Raw genomic sequence first — 16,066 nt, forward strand, 5'->3', positions numbered from 1 at the left:
GATGGAGACAGGGATAGTCTTACTTTGGTAGAGGTCCAGTGTTTGAGGAAAGACCGAAGGACACCATGAACTGAGAAAGTTACAGACCAGAGCTAAAAACCACACAAACCTGGTGCCTGATCATCAATTCAAAGGTGATCTACAGGCCACTGGGACTCAAACCACAAACCACAGAAGATGAAGTTGCTTGGCAGAGAAGTGGAAGTGTCCTTGTAGCATCCAGCTGCCTCCCTAAGAACTGCTGGGGCTGCCATAGGGACAGTACACAACTGCAGACACACAGGGAAGGATGATCACATATAGAAAGAGGAGATCTATGGCTGCTGATAGATTCAAACCCTGCTGCTGATTCAAACCAGACTTCATGCAAAGAAACCCTTTGTCTAGTATGAAAGAGGTCACAACAGCCCCTTCCCACCTCACACATCCACAGTCGAGGGTCTTAGCCATAAATGTTGCTCATGACCCAGCAGCCTACAGCAAACAAAACAACCAGCCTCACCTTCCTTATCATCACAGCACTGATATTCCACCCAGATGGGTGTTTTGCTGTCAGTCTCACCAGAACTAGAAGCATTAATCAAACACTACCTAGAAGTGCAAGGAATGCTAAAATCAGGAGCATGCCTTCAGGCTTGGGAATTCTCATGGCTCCTGCTGTAAGCTCAGCTCCCTGCCCGTGCCTTCCCTCCTCTCTGAACAATTTACACAGCTTCACTGCCTTCACAAACAGCTTCTCTACCTCCCAGTAGTGACAGCTGTTACTGCAGGAGCCAGCACAGCACACAGTTACTCATTAAGAGAGGTGAAGCACTATCTACCTGGAATATAGCTCACCTCCAGCTGAACTCTGGGGAAAAATAAGTACAGTCCTTCTTCACCCCTTTGTCAGCACTGACATGGAACATCAGAAGGGCCTGGCTACAGCACACATCATAGAAATGTCCTCAAGGTGACTAATTCAGGACATGCAGTTCCCATTGTGGCTGCCAGGTCCTTTCCAGTATAGGCTGTGTCCTCCCCAGCCACCCACACCAAATTTTCAACAGCTTGCTCCAGTCAGAAGTGTGACCTGAGACCTGGGCACTAAGGTTTCAATCCCAGTTTGCCCACTGATTCCCTAAAGGGAATTTATCTTCTACATCACACCAGCTTTTCCCCACTAAATTCTCACCTATAAATCTTCTTTACAGCCTTTCCCTCCCCTGCAAGGCCCCTTCTGCAAAAAAGCCTTTGCAACATTGCTTCAGCAAAAGCAAGAATCATAGAATGATTTGGGTTGAAGGGGACTTAAAGATCATCTGGTTTCAACCTCCCCTACCATGGGCAGAGATACTTCCTGCTAGACCAGGCTGCTCAGGGAGATGACAAGAAGTTGACTGTGGCAGAGTTGAGTTCCATCAAAGAATCTGGAGGCAGAGGAAAGACAGAAGATTGGGGGAAAATGGCACCCCTGCCAAGCTGAAGCACAGAGGTCACTTCTGAGGTAAGGAGTGCTCCAGCTCAGAGGTGACAGCAAAGAATCACAGAATCATTCAGGTTGGAAAGGACCCTTGGGATCCAAGCACTAAACCCTACTCTACAAAATCCACCCCTAAACCATACCCCCAAGCACCACATCTAAAGAGCCAAGGGGACAACTTATCCTTGGTCTAGGAAACCATGGAGATATTCAGAGCAGACTTCAGCAAAACCTTACCACCACTGGCTTCTTTAGGACCTACAACTTTAAACACCCACTTGAGTGCTTTAGAGAAAACAGCCCAGATGTTTTCTCAGCCCATTGCAAGACCAAACTCCTCTGCCTGGTGCTAGTCCGTGCAAATCAAGCCCTCTTTCAGAAGCTACAACCAAAAAGAGCAGCACTGGAAGACACAATAGAGCAGCTCTGTGGAGAAGAAACCCAGAGGGATTACTCCCAGAGTGCCCCTCCCTGAGCACCAGGGACACCAGCCCTGAGCAAGGCATGGAAACATCTGAGAAGCTTGTTGAGCCCCCTGCCTGCACCCACAAACCTCTCTGCCTGGTGAGTGAATTTAACACAGTGATACAAAACCTGGGTGCTCCCTAAAATCAGCATTCCCCTTCCACATCTTCTCCCCCTCATATTCAGCACAAACCCCAAAGCATTCCTCAGCAACAGCATCACTTGGGATGGGGGGGGAGGGAGAGAGCAGCTTGTTGGGGAAGGCCTCTGAGGAGGGATACAAGCACAGGAGGAGAAACAGAAACAACATTCTTGGGAGGTTTCAACCCAAGCCTGCTGCTGGGGCTGAGGGCAGCCATGGTGACTCTCAGCTGCAAGTCACCAGGACTCAATCCAAGTGAATTAACAAACATCTAATGATAACTATGAGCACCTTGGTTTACTCCTTGAGTTGCAGCCCAGAGTATTCAGGGACTCAGAGGTGGATGGGAAAATAGGAACAAGTACAGCTACAGCAAACTGGCCCCCTGCAACTGTGAGTGACAAAAGCAGCTCAGTAGAAGCAAGAGACCCTCATGGTCACCTTCCTGCTAGATAAACACCAAACCCTTCCAGCCATGAAGCACGAGTTTTATGTCTCTTATGGGGACAGACTGAGAGAGTTGGGGTTGTTCAGTCTGGAGAAGAGAAGGCTCCCAGGAGACCTTCTTGTGGCCTTCCAGGATCTGAAGGGGGCTCCAAGAAAGCTGGGGAGGGACTTTTGAGGGTATCAGGGAGTGAATGGACTGGGAGGAATGGAGCAAAAGTAGAAATGGGGAGATTCAGATTGGATGTCAAGAAGAAGTTCTTCCCCATGAGGGTGGTGAGAGACTGGCAGAGGTTGCCCAGGGAGGTGATGGAAGCCTCATCCCTGGAGGTTTTTGCAGCCAGGCTGGATGTGGCTGTGAGCAACCTGCTGTAGTGTGAGGTGTCCCTGCCCATGGTAGGGGGGTTGGAACTGGCTGATCCCTGAGGTCCCTTCCCACCCTGACAATTCTATGAGCCGAAACCAAGGAAAACGAATCTGGGTGAGCACCATCAGAAGACTGCAGCAAGAAGATCAACAGATGGTGTTTGGGTGACAAAAGCAGGAAACACAGAGGGCAAGAACTGCTTTGAGTTGAACTGCAAGATGTTTCTTCTGAAGCCAAGCAACACATGGGTATTTTCTCACATCAGCTCCCCAAAGTTTTGTCCAGTCTAGGATGTAACTTTTGGACATTTCCTAACTTCAAAACCAAATCAAAACACAACCACCTCCCCTAAACTACCACAGAAAACCTACCCAAACCATCTCCTTAGAAATAGTTTGGCTCACATTTGAATAGCAAAACATGGGTTTCATTTTAAAATCAACAGCTGCCTGAAGATGTTCAAGATGAGGCTCCTCAGGGCTCTGGGCAACCTGATCCTGTGGAGGATGTCCCTGCTGACTGCAGGGAGGTTGGACTGGATGACCTTTGGAGGTACCTTCCAACCCAAACCGTTCTATGATGCTATACTGCTATAAATCCTAGCCCCAGATATCTGGATTCAGGTTTACACTTAGACTGAGCTAGTCTGAAGTTTTCCAAATGAGTCCTTTCCAATGACATCTTAAAAAACCCAATCCTTTCCATGACTCCTTTTTACAAGCCATGACCATTTACCCCTTTTCCTGGGGCTTTTTAGTCTGGAGAAGAGAAGACTGAGAGGGGATTTAATCAATGTCTATTAATATGTGAGGGTTGGGTGTCAAGAGGAAGGGGACAAACTCTGCTCAGTTGCACCCTGTGATAGGACAAGGGGCAATGGAGAGAAACTACAGCACAGGAGGTTCCACCTCAACATGAGGAGGAACTTCTTCACTGTGAGGGTCCCAGAGCACTGGAACAGGCTGCCCAGAGAGGTTGTGGAGTCTCCTTCTCTGGAGCCTTTCCAGCCCTGTCTGGATGTGTTCCTGTGTGACCTGTGCTGGATTCTCTGGTCCTGCTCTGGCAGGGGGTTGGACTCGATCTCCAGAGGTCCCTTCCAACCCCTAACATCCTGTGAGCCTGTGAGATGAAGACTTGTTGCATACACACAACTTGACTCACAGTGTGGTCATCCCAAGTCACTAGGAGAACCAGAGGTTTGCTGTCCTGATCTTCAGGTGTTTCAGATGATCACAAGTTGCATCCCTGTCAGTCTTTCTATTGAACATCAGCTTTTGGCAGTGGGAGGTGGAATGGCAGACTGGCAGCTCCTGGTTCCAATCTGCTCAGTGAGAGTTTGGCCTTCAGTGCTGCTAACAGATAACACAAAACTGGGAGATGGAAAGGGAAGTGGAAAAGTCAAAGGCAGCCCTGGCAAGTGACTCAACTTTCCAGCAACGTGATCCAACTTGGCTAAGAGTCCAATAACTCGTGATAAACTTACAGCTCCACTCTGAGAGCTGACACTGAAGCATGGGGAAAGAAAAAAAAAAAAGGACAAACTGATTCCTTCTTGTCAGCTGAATACTTGTGGGAGAACTCAAACTGAGGGTATTATTTTTAGTCTCCTTGCAATGTATTCTGGGATGTACTTTGCAGCCACAAAGGTTAAAAAGGGACTGGGCTGAGAAGCCAGTGACAAATTCTGCCTCAATATACAACACACAAGATATACACACACAAGAAGAGTGTGGCAGGCAGAGCCAGAGAGGTTCATCTCCCCAGCCACTCTGCCCTGCTAGTAAAAGGACACAACTGAAGGACTGGGGACAGTTCTGGGCTCCGCAGATCAAGAGAGATGAAACTGCTGCAGAGAGTCCAGTGGAGGCTTCAAAGCTGCTGAGGGGCCTGGAGCATCTCTGTGAGGAGGAAAGGCTGAGAGCCCTGGGGCTGGTGAGCCTGGAGAAGAGCAGCCCCAGAGGGGAGCTGAGCAATGCTCAGCAAGAGCCAAAGAGTGGGGGACAAGAGGATGGGGCCAGACTCTTGTCAGTGGTGTCCAAGGACAGTACAAGGGACAGTGGGCACAAAGTAAAACCCAGGAGGTTCCATCAGAAGATGAGGAGAAATTTCTTTGCTGTGAGGGTGCTGGAGCCCTGGAGCAGGCTGCCCAGAGAGGTTGTGGAGTCTCCTTGTCTGGAGAGATTCCACCCCCCCCTGGCCACTGTGATCCTGGGCAAGCTGCTGTGGGTGCCCTGCTTTAGCAGGGGGGTTGGACTGGATGATCTCCAGAGGTCCCTTCTGACTCTCACCATGCTGTGATTCTGTAAGTGGAATTCCTCAGCTCCAGGAAGGTGGCTGCTGGCCACCTTTGGAGCAAGTCTGAAACAGTGCTGGCCACACATGCTGTACCTGCCCTCTGGATGCAGGGCCAGCCTGATGCTCAGCCTTTATTTTACCTGCAAATGTCCAAACAACAAAACTGAGCACGGCTGGGCAAGACAGTTATGAGGATAGCTATAAATGTGAGCAGACTGTGACCAAAAGCTGAGGCCTGGGATTTTGCAGAGCTTGAAACAATAGCTGCTGGCTAAGGAGCATCCCATTTATCTGCCTGCTGTGAACTCAGGCGTCCAGTGACAGCCATGTACCTGTCACAAGTTGTTAGCTGCTTCATTGGTAACTGGAGAAGGGAGCACATGGGGCATCACAACGTTCCACATCACTTGCTGTGATATCTCCTCTTGATGCTGCAGTGGACAGCTGCTGGGAGGCACCAGATCATTTCTGGGGAAGGAAAAGCCAGGTGAGGGCATTCTCCTGCCTTACTGGTGCAAACTCAAGCATGCCCCATCCTTGAAAACATTCCAGGTGAGGTCAGACTGGGCTGTGAGCAACTTGATCCAGTGGAAGGTGTCCCTTCTGACTGCAGGGGGTTGGACTAGATGACCTTCAAAGGTCCCTTCCAACTCAAACCTATGATTCTATGATCTTAGTAAGGCCCAGGAGGCTTCCATGGTTGTATTTCATCATTTATCATATAGGAAGGCTGTCTCAGAGACTCATTTTGCAGAGAGATGACAGAATCACAGGATCAGCCAGGTTGGAAGAGACCTCTAAGATTACCAAGTCCAACCAATCACCCAACCCTAACTAATCAACCAGACCATGGCACTAAGTGCCTCATTCAGTCTCTTATTAAACACCTCCAGGGACATCGACTCCACCACCTCCCTGGGCAGCCCATCCCAATGGCCAATCTCTCTTTCTAGGAAGAAATTCTTCCTAAGATCCAGCCTAAACTTGCCCCTGAACAGCTTGAGACTGTCCTCTTGTTCTGTTGCTGGTTGCATGGGAGAAGAGACCAACCCCACCTGACTACAGCCTCCCTTCAGGTAGTTGTAGAGAGCAATGAGGTCTGCCCTGAGCCTCCTCTTCTCCAGGCTAAACACCCCCAACAGCAACATAGCTTTTCCAAATGATTTCATTTGTGGTTTAAAGAAAATAGTAAAGAAAAAGAAAACTTCCTCAACACAATACCTGCTTCTTTCTGGTCATTGTGGCCCCCATTCCAGGCTCTTATGAAAAGTCCTTAACCATTCTAAAGTCCTTACTCCATATTCACAACATTGCAATTTAACAGTTGTCCAACTGTTCAATTGGAGTCTACATTTCCAAGGTATACACTAGTAGTAGTAATAACAATAATAATAATAACAACTGATATGCAACAACTCATTTTCTGCAAAAACAGGATTTCTTCATTCTTCCCCTCCCTGGTCTGTAATCACACCTCAGCACAGCACAGCTTCAGTTTCACAGAATCACAGACACATTCAGGTTGGAAAAGACCCTCAGGATCACAGCTCTAACCATTAGCCCTACTCTACAAGGCTCACCCCTAAACAATATCCCCAAGCATCACACCCAAACAACCTTAAACACCTCCAGGGTTGGTGACTCCACCACCCCCCGGGGCAGCACATTCCAATCCCTGACCACTCTTGCTGGGAAAAGATTTTTCCTAAAGCCCAGTCTAAACCTACCCAGTTGCAACTTGAGGCCATTCCCTCCTGTTCTATCCGTAATTACCTGTGAGAAGAGACCAGCACCAACCTCTCTACAATGTCCTTTCAGTTAGCTGTAGACAGCCAGGAGGTCTCCCCTCAGCCTCCTCTTTTTCACACTAACCAGCCCCAGCTCCTTCAGTCACTCTCCATCAGATTTCTTCTCCAGGCCCTTCCCAGCTTCCTTGCCCTCCTCTGCCCTGGCTCCAGCACCTCCACATCTCTCTTGGATTGAGCTGCCCCAAACTGGACACAACACTCCAGGTGTGGCCTCCCCAGAGCTGAGTCCCAGGGGACAATCCCCTCCCTGCTCCTGCTGCACACAGCATTGCTGATCCCAGCCAGGATGTCTTTGGCTTTCTTGGCCACCTGGGCACACTGCTGGCTCCTCTTCAGCTGCTTGGCCCTTAGCACCCCAGGTCCCTTTCTGCCAGCAGCTTTCCAGCCACGCTGCCCCAAGCCTGGAGCCTTGCTTGGGGTTGTTGTGCCCCAAGGTCAGGACCTGGCACTTGGCCTGGTTGAAGCTCCTCCTGTGAACGTTGGCCATGGATCCAACCTATTCAAGTCTCTCTGCAGAGCCTTCCTAACCTCATGTTGCTCAAGGCCTCATCCAACCTGGCTTTTGAACACTTCCAGGCTTGAAGCCTCTACAACTTCTCTGGGCAACCTGCTCTGGTGGCTCATCACCCTCATGGGGAAGAATTTCTTGTAATGGTAGGTTGTGAATGAAGAGGGACACAGAGGAGCAAGGAGTCACCTACAACGTGAGCCTCTTCTTAAGCAAGAAAAATCAGAAGGTGAGGAGGAACATCACTGAGTTCAGGATGCAGGAAAACACACAGCAGCCCTCCTGTGCTCTCTCAAAGCAGCTGAACCTCATTTTGCCATTGCTGCTTTGCCTCATCACCTAAACTGGGACACCAAAACCACAGCAAACCCTTTCTCTGAAGACACACAACACTGTAACCTACCACTTTTGCCCACATCTCCCCCAACATCAGAGTAACTTTCAGCAAGGAAAAGAAAACCACCAAGCAACTGTGAAAAAATTAAATCAATCAATTTTTAGAAAGAATGCAGCAGGATGCCATTTGCCTTCCTCAGCAACCCATATCCCATGTGGAGCCTCAGACAATAGCCAGCCTGGCTGGGGGGGCAGTGGGACAACACCTTGGAGGAAGAAAAATTACATCTCTCTAAATTCCCTGCTGGCCCTCACCCTCCATTTCCTCCTGGATTTCTTTGTGACTGCACTGGAAGGGGTCAGCAGCTCCCCAGTTTGAGAAATGCAGGTTTTTGAAAGCCTGATCTCAAGCTTGCCTTTTCCTGCACAGCCCCTCCCAGCTCATGCACAGCTTTCAAGCAGCAAAGTGAACCTTCAGGGGACTGAAAAAGGGATGAGCAGAGGAGAAACAGTGCCTGCCTGTCTTGGGTTCAGAGATGCTTCCATGGGGATAAAGCCTGACTGGCAAAGCAGGGCAGGGAGGATAAGCTGCAGATGAGCTGAAGTGCTACAGCCCTGGATGAGCTGGAGAAGTTGGCCTGTGTCAGACACAGGAGGCTCAAACAGACCAAGTGCAAGGTCCTGCACCTGGGTTGGGGCAGCCCCCTGCATCGATACAGGCTGTGAGATGGAGGGATGGAGAGCAGCCCTGTGGAGAAAGACTTGGGGGTGCTGGTGGGTGAAAAGCTGGACATGATGCAGAAGGCAAACCATCTCCTGGGCTGCATCCCCAGCAGTGTGGGCAGCAGGGGCAGGGAGGGGATTCTGACCCTCTGCTGAGCCCCCACCTGCAGTGCTGGGGCCAGCTCTGGAGTTCTCAGGACAGCACAGATATGGACCTGTTGGAGTGAGGCCAGAGAAGGCCACAACAATGCTGGGAGGGCTGGAAGCCCTCTGCTGTGAGGCCAGGCTGAAAGAGTTGGGGTTGTTCAGCCTGGAGAAGAGAAGGCTCCAGGGAGACCTTCTGGTGGCCTTTTAGTGCTTCAAGAGACTGATCAGAAAGCTGGGGAGAGAGTTTTTATCAGGGCCTGTTGTGACAGGACAAAGAGTGATGGTTTGAAGTAAAAGAGGGAGATTCAGACTGGAGAGAAGGAGGAGAGTATTTACAGTGAAGGTGATAAGACCAGAGACACTGCCTGGAGAGGTGGTAGAAGTCCCATCCCTGGAACCCAGGTCAAGTTGAACAGTGCTCTGAGCAACCTGCTCTAGTTGCAGATGTCCCTTCTTACTGCACAGGGGGTGGGCTAGAAGACCTTTAAAAGTCCCTCCCAACCTGAAGCATCCAATGATTCTATGACTCCCTGCTTCAGTCACCACCTGCCCATCCTTCAAAGTGTGCTACAAAACCTCACGAAGCAGCCAAGCAAAAAGAACTTCAGCTGATTAAAACCAAGCGGCTCATGGTGCACATCAAAGCTTTGCAACTCAGTCTTTGGTGTTTTAAGAAATTCTGGCCTGACAAACACAGGCAATCCAGTTAGATTTTGAGAGGCTTAATCAACTTATCTTGGTCATGAAACACTGGACCAGTGCCTGAGTTTATACCTAGGCTTTCTATTAATGAGACAATACTCCAGAAGAGCCATGGCATGTTAGAGGCAGGGATTCCAGAACACAGTCTTCTGAGGAGTAGATGAAGGACCTGGGGCTGTGCAGTCTGGAGAAGAGGAGGCTGAGGGGAGACCTCATGGTTCTCTACACTTCCCTGAGAGGAGGTTGGAGTGAGGTGGGGGTCTCTTCTCCTTAGTATCAGGTGACAGAAAGAGAGGAAATGGCCTCAAGTTGGGTCAAAGTAGGTTTAGACTGGGTATTAGGAACAATCTTTTCACTGAGAGAGTGGTTAAGCCCTGAAGAGACTGGCCAGGGAAGTGGTGGAGTCACCATCCCCATCCCCGTGGATTTAAAAGCTGTGCAGATGTGGTGCTGGTGGTGATCTGGCAGTGATGGGTTAGTGCTGGGACTCAGTGACCTTGGAGGTTTTTTCCAACCTTAGTGATTCAGTGATTTACTGGGAGGGAAGGGGAAACAGGACTGCACCATTCTCCTTTAGTGCCAGTGGCCATGGTCCATGGGGAAGGCTGGGATGTGCACACCTGGCTAGCAGCCTCATTCAGACAATCAGCAGCAATTACATTGGAACACTTTCTGTATTAAGATGTGGGGTTTAATTCCCTTTGGAAGCAGGTCAATCCAAGTGTCCACACAAAGAGGCTGTACAGATCAGCTTTTGCTGTTGTCTCCAAGTGTAAAACAGTTGAAATCCAATCCATGTGCTTCAGAAACCAAGTAACAGCTCCCATCATGAAAGCTTTCCCAAGTCTGAGGAGCAAAGCAGGTGAAATATCACAGAAAGAAGCTCCACTGTGTGCTAAGTGGAGACAGACTAAACAAGACCAGCTCTGATTTTCCAGCTCCACTCAATTTGATTTTGCATTTGTCAGGTTGTTTGACTGGAGCCTTTCAGTCAAGGTCAGCAGAAGCTCACAACACTCATCTCAGACAAGTCTGATTTGTAGATGGAAAGGTGCAGTGGCACCTCCAGCAGCACCACACACAGCAAAAAGCTATTTCACAGAATCACAGAATGCTAGGGGTTGGACTAGACTCTGGAGATCATTGAGTCCAAACCCCCTGTCAAAGTAAGATCACCTAGAATAGGTCCCTCAGGAACACATCCAGATGGGTCTTGATAGTCTCCAGAGAAGGAGACTCCACAACCTCTCTGGGCAGCCTGCTCCAGGGCTCTGTCACCCACACCATACAGAAGTGTCTCCTCATGTTGAGCTGGAACCTCCTGGGTTCCAGCTTGTACCCTGTTGTTCCTTGTCCTGTCACTGGGCACCACCAAACAGAGCCTGGCCCCTTCAGCCTGACCCCCACCCCTCAGCTATTGATAGACATTGATCAGATCCCTCTCAGCCTTCTCTTCTCCAGACTAAACAGCCCCAGGGCTTTCAAGCTCTCTTGATAAGGGAGATGCTCAAGTCCCCTAAGCATCCTCATGGCCCTCTGTTGGACTCTCTCCAGCAGGTCTCTGTCTCTCTTGAACTGGGGAGCCCCAAACTGGACACAGGATTGCAGCTGTGGTCTCAGCAGGGCAGAGTAGAGGGGTGAAGAACCTCCCTAGCCCTGCTGGCCACACTGTTCTTGCTGCCCCCCAGGATCCCATTGTCCCTGTTGGCCACAGAGCCACATTGCTGTCCCTTACATTTCATAGAGTTCCTACTAAATTGTCCAAGAGAGAAGTCAAAAATGAAGCCAGAGAATGGTCCAGAACAGAGGAGTAAACTGTCCAAGTCTCTAGAGCAGCACATATGACTTGGCATTTCCCTCTGCTTTCCAGTCATGCTATCTTTCTCCCAGGCACCCGAATCCATCAGTCTGTGCCTTATCAGGTCCTGAATTAGGACAGCAGGGAAAAAAGCTCCTGTGAGTCTGAGAACTCTGTAGCTCAGAGAGGTTGTTTATGGGGCTGTAATGAGCAGGGACAGATAAGCCACACTCCTACATAAGCACTTCCAACTGATGTCTGGTTTAACACAGTGCAGCCCTAATCCTTCTTAATACAGCCCAGGAAACAGAATCCCCCCCCTTTGCCTACAGCTAATTGCATCTGCAGTGGTCAGGGGTTGAGAGAGGAGTAAGCAGATTAATTCTATTAGGCTGTGCAAGACTATCCCAAGGGGACAAGGGAAAATCCCATCATTTAAACCAGGGCTGGTAGATGCTGCTGGGAACACAGGAGTAGGGGATTAAGGGTTTGGACTGAAGGGCCTCATCTTTTCTAGATCTGGTTTCCAGGAGTCACAGCAAGGAGAACTGCAAGGCTTTTCTGCTTGTTTTCTTCACTTTTGGGTGACCTGAAACATCTTGCCCAGCTGGAAACTAAAGGATTATCTCCACCTCTTACTTAACCCCTTACCCCCAACATAAGGCTCCTTTATTGCTTTGCTTAAAAAGCTTTCTGTTTTAAATGAAGGTAAAGCTCAAGAGGAAATTCTCTTGGGACAAGAGGTCCAAGCATTGCTTTATTAATCTCTTTTTTTCCAGCACACTCCTCCCACACTTTTAGCCTATATTTATCTCCACTTTTAGCCTGTATTTATCTCAACCATAGGAGCAGTCTTGACCCTCCCAAAGCACCTTTTTGGCTGAAACAACATTTGCCATGCTGTAAATGCAACATAAGTTTTCACCTCTACAGATGTGGCAGGTGAGAACAAAGCCCCCCCATGAGCCAGCTGAATGGAAAATGTCCTCTGCTCAGCCCACTGCAGCACACCCAGACCTCAGCAGCAGCCAAGTGCTGCCTGCCTTACCTGTGTCTTGCTTTGAGGGGATAGGTCTCCAGAGAAATTCTTGCTCTTCTCAAGAAGTTGGGTTGTACTAGACATGCATCAGTCAGGAGCTCTGCTTCAGGTTCCTACTGCTGGGGCCCAGGGTGGTCAACCTGTTGGAAAGAGCAGTGAAAAATACGTAAGACACATCCCTCCATACTGGGCCTGAGGAGAAGACTATGACCTGGAAGTGCTGAAGGCCAGACTGGATGGGGCTTTGGGTAACCTGATCTAGTTGAAGATGTCCCTGCTCATTGCAGGAAGGTTAGAACCAGATGATGTTTAAGGTCTCCTTCAACTCAAACCATGCTATGATTCTATGACCTTGCTTTAACTCCTTCCTGCTCAGGAAGATCAACTCTTTCTTGCATACCTGAAGAGGAAGAGGAGGAGCAACTGGCAGTGACCCTGAAGACCTGGGCAAGGCATGAACTGAAGGCAGAATCTTGCTCCTTACTTTCCAGTCCTTTTAGTCTGGCCAGAAAAGGTCTTTGACCAGAAAGCAGGAGAAGGACAGGACTATTCCCAGCAGAATAAATGAAGAGCAGCAGAGTTGTTGTGCACCTTTCCCTCCTGCTCCCCTGTGCAGCTGGGCAGAGTCACCAGGGAGACAGGAGAGGACAGGAACACCAAGAAGAGATGATGTGAGTCCCTCAAAGTCAAGTCCCAGAGCAGAAGATGGAGTAGTGCATGAAAAACTAAAGGTAGTTGAAGACACACACATGTCCCTTCCTGTGCTGTATGCAAGAAGTACGCACACAGTGACTTGCTGGACAGATGTTGGAGCACAGCTGGATGCTGAATGGAGGGAGCAAGAAAAGACTGAGGATGAAAAACTGGGCAAGGTGATAGAGATGAGAGGCAGGTAAGATATCAGTATGAGGCATGAAGGTACCAACAGAGCTCAGTGGAGGAGGGTTCAGTGGGAGATGCTCAGGTGGTGAAAACAATAAATGAGTGAAAGAAGGTAAAGTGGAGCCTGGAGAAAAGCAGGAAAAGCCAGTGGGAAAGGAGGAGGGATCATGCCAGATGTTGTCTGTTCTCTCCTTGCAGAAGCCAGCCAGACCCAGAGCACAGAGGTGGAGTCGACACTTAACAGCACAATCACTCCGTAACAGCTTCTCTCTGGAGAACACCACCCAGCCTGGATCTCATTCCCCCTGACAGCTCCAATCCAGATATGAAGCTGGAGCCACACAAATCCATTTCACAGTGTTAGTTCCCTCCTCCCCTCCCCACCTGGCTGCTTTGCTCTCTTCTGAATCCCTCTGCCCTGACCAGCCCCTCCAGCATGCCACCTGTCCATGTGCAGCACCAGGGAACACCAGAGTCCTCCTCTGCTTCACAGCACTTAGGAATTCCTCCAGGATGAGGATGAAAAGCTGGGAGAGAAGGTCCTTCCATAGAGTCCCAGCATGGTGGAAGTTGGAAGAGACCTTTGGAGATCATCCTGTCCAACCCATCTGCTAAAGCAAGGCACCCACAGCAGCTTGCCCAGGATCACAATGGCTAGGGCAGGTTGGGGTCTCTCTGGAGGAGACTCCACAACCTCTCTGGGCAGCCTGCTCCAGGCCTCCAGCACCCTCACACCAAAGAAGTTTCTCATCTTCTCCTGGAACCTCCTGGGTTCCAGCTTGTGCCTGTTGTCCCTTGTCCTGTGACTGGGCACCACTGACAAGAGTCTGGCCTCATGCTCTTGTCCTCCACCCTTCAGCTCTTGCTGAGCATTGCTCAGATCCCCTCAGGACTGCTCTTCTCCAGTCTCAACAGCCCCAGGGCTCTCAGCCATTCCTCCTCACAGAGATGCTCTAGTCCAACTCCTTTCACAGCAACTGCACCCATCATCCCTGTAAGACACCAAGAAGGGCCTGCAGCCAAACATCTCAAGCTCCCCTCCTTTGTCACAGTCTCAGAAGACAACATCCCAATGGAGCTGAACAGTTTTTGTTGACCCAGTAGATGACAAAGCCACTGCAAACCAGCTGGGAAGTGCTAACGTCACAGGAGACCACATGAACAGGAATTCCTGCCACGTGTGAGCTATCAGCCTTCTGTCAGCAGCTCCCCACCACAGAGGTGGCACTGCCAACACCCACACACTGCCCACATCCTCCTTCCTGTGACGGGGAAGAGGAAGTCTTTGAGAGGTGCCAAGTAGAAAATGCCTAAGTCCATGTAGTCCTGCACAGGACAAAGTGTCTGCTGCCTAACAGAAACCTGCTGAGCTTTCAGATAGACAGGACTGGATGGGAAGACTGAGAGGAGGTTCAATAAATGTTTATAAATATCTGAGGGCTGGATGTCAAAGAGGGAGGGGACAGGCTCTGCTCACTTGCACCCTGTGATAGGACAAGGGGCAATGGATAGAAACTCCAGCACAGGAGGTTCCACCTCAACATGAGGAAGAGCTTCACCGTGAGGGTCACAGAGCACTGGAACAGGCTGCCCAGAGAGGTTGTAGAGTCTCCTTCTCTGGAGACTTTCAAGACCCTTCTGGATGTGTTCCTGTGTGACCTGTGCTGGATTCTCTGGTCCTGCAGGACCAGCAGAGGGGTTGGACTCAATGATCTCCGGAGGTCCCCTCCAACTCCTAACATCCTATAAGCCTTTGGAGATCAGGAGGGGAAATAAATGATCAATTCATTCAGGTCTGCAAAGTGCTCTGTAAGCCCAGGATGGAAAGTGTGACAGGCAGGTGTGCTGAGAGGCATCACAAATTTGCTTCAGTGGCACTTTTAGTAGCAATTTTCCCTTCCCGTCATGGAAGAGCAGTGCTGTCCATGTAGGCAAAGCCCATCCATTCCCATTACTATTCCAGCTGAGGTATGACTGTAATCAAAAGCAGAAAGCACTAATACATTTAGGGGCACTAACACTCTCTTTTGTCTTCTGCATGGACTTGTCAGCTGAGAGATTTCAATCGTCTCTAGTCAAGGAACATCAAGAAACAGAAGGTATCTAAGGTCATGTAAATCCTCCTGGCCTGTGAGGATCATGCCTCTCCCTTCCTCCTCTTTGTCTCCATCTAATCCAATTGAGTGTTTCAAGCAGTGGAAATCACAGAATCACGGAATGTTAGGGGTTGGAAGGGACCTCTGGAGATCAAGTCCAACCCCACTGCCAAAGCAGAATCACCTGGAACAGGACACGTAGCAATGCATCTAGGTGGGTTTTGAAAGTCTCCAGAGAAGGAGACTCCACAACCTCCCTGTGCAGCCTGCTCCGTGCCTTCAGCACCCTCACACCAAAGAAGTTTCTGTCCTGTTGAGGCAGAACCTCTTGTCTTCTAGCTTCTACCCATTCTTCCTTGACCTATCACTGGGCACCACTGAAGAGAGCCTGGCACCTTCATCTTGACACCCACCCCTCAGATATTTATAGACATTCATAAAGTCCCCTCTCAGCCTTCTCTTTTCTCAGCAGACCTCAGCAAAGCCTGACAGAGCCTTCAAAACTTGCTGCCTGCACAAACAGTTCAATGTTTTAGTTTTGATGTGATTTCTTTGTTTCTAACCGGAACAAAAGCAGGAGCATGAGTGAAAGGTGACTAAGGACAACAAAACTCAGGTACCTTCTCTGAGGCTGATGCAGAGGGACAGCAGCACCTTGGGATCCTAAATTCCTTTAATGACTTTTTCAGAGAGGAGGAGAGTCAGTGGATTGTGGACATCTGGGCTTAATTCATTTGTAAGAGGAAAACAAAAATAAACAGAAGCTTAATGTGGAATTTCTCCTGCCCTTGGTCTCCACTGCTGGCTGCTCTCAGAGACAAGACCCTGCTCTGATCCAGCCTAGCAGCTCTG

At 49.6% G+C, this 16,066-nt stretch overlaps 1 protein-coding gene across 1 annotated transcript in view; it reads right to left on the reverse strand.

Annotated features, from left to right (window-relative positions):
- TSPAN18 (tetraspanin 18) overlaps nt 1-12,276 on the reverse strand; it is a 64,319-nt gene extending 52,043 nt beyond the window's left edge. The window contains exon 1 of the mRNA XM_054400544.1: nt 12,246-12,276. The gene's annotated coding sequence lies outside the window, so the exon portion shown is untranslated. The remainder of the gene's footprint in view (nt 1-12,245) is intronic.
- Nucleotides 12,277-16,066: the final 3,790 nt, after the last annotated feature.

Source organism: Indicator indicator, chromosome 4, assembly GCF_027791375.1.
Source record: "Indicator indicator isolate 239-I01 chromosome 4, UM_Iind_1.1, whole genome shotgun sequence".
Classification (NCBI taxonomy): Eukaryota; Metazoa; Chordata; class Aves; order Piciformes; family Indicatoridae; genus Indicator; species Indicator indicator.